Source organism: Sinocyclocheilus rhinocerous, unplaced genomic scaffold (assembly GCF_001515625.1).
Source record: "Sinocyclocheilus rhinocerous isolate Xijiao unplaced genomic scaffold, SAMN03320098_v1.1 scaffold1201, whole genome shotgun sequence".
Lineage (NCBI taxonomy): Eukaryota > Metazoa > Chordata > Actinopteri > Cypriniformes > Cyprinidae > Sinocyclocheilus > Sinocyclocheilus rhinocerous.
Genome location: NW_015654059.1, coordinates 1,447,842 through 1,448,256, shown reverse-complemented (window position 1 = coordinate 1,448,256; position 415 = coordinate 1,447,842).

Below are 415 nucleotides of genomic sequence, written 5' to 3'. Positions count from 1 at the left end.
CATAGACTTTAAGGGTGGAGGGAGACAGCCTTCGCTCCAACCCTTGCTGTAAAAAGGAAAGCACGACCCTGATCGGGCATTTCCGGGGGTCTTCTCTGTGAGAAGAACACCACTCAACTAACAGGTTCCACTTCAAGGCGTAAGCGTGTCTCGTAGATGGTGCTCTCGCCGAAGTGATGGTGTCAACTACCTCCTGGGGTAGGTCACCTTAAACCTCCACGTCCCGTCCAGGGACAAGACATGAAGTTTCCAGAGGTCCAGATGCGGGTGCCAAGTCTCTGGAGACGCAAACAGGTCTACCTGAGCGGCTCCGAAACGTCTCCAAATCAGCCGGACCATCTGGGGATGGAGTCTCCATTCTCGTGGGAGTGAAGCTCGTGACAGCTCGTCGGCCGTACGGTTGAGCAGACCCGGA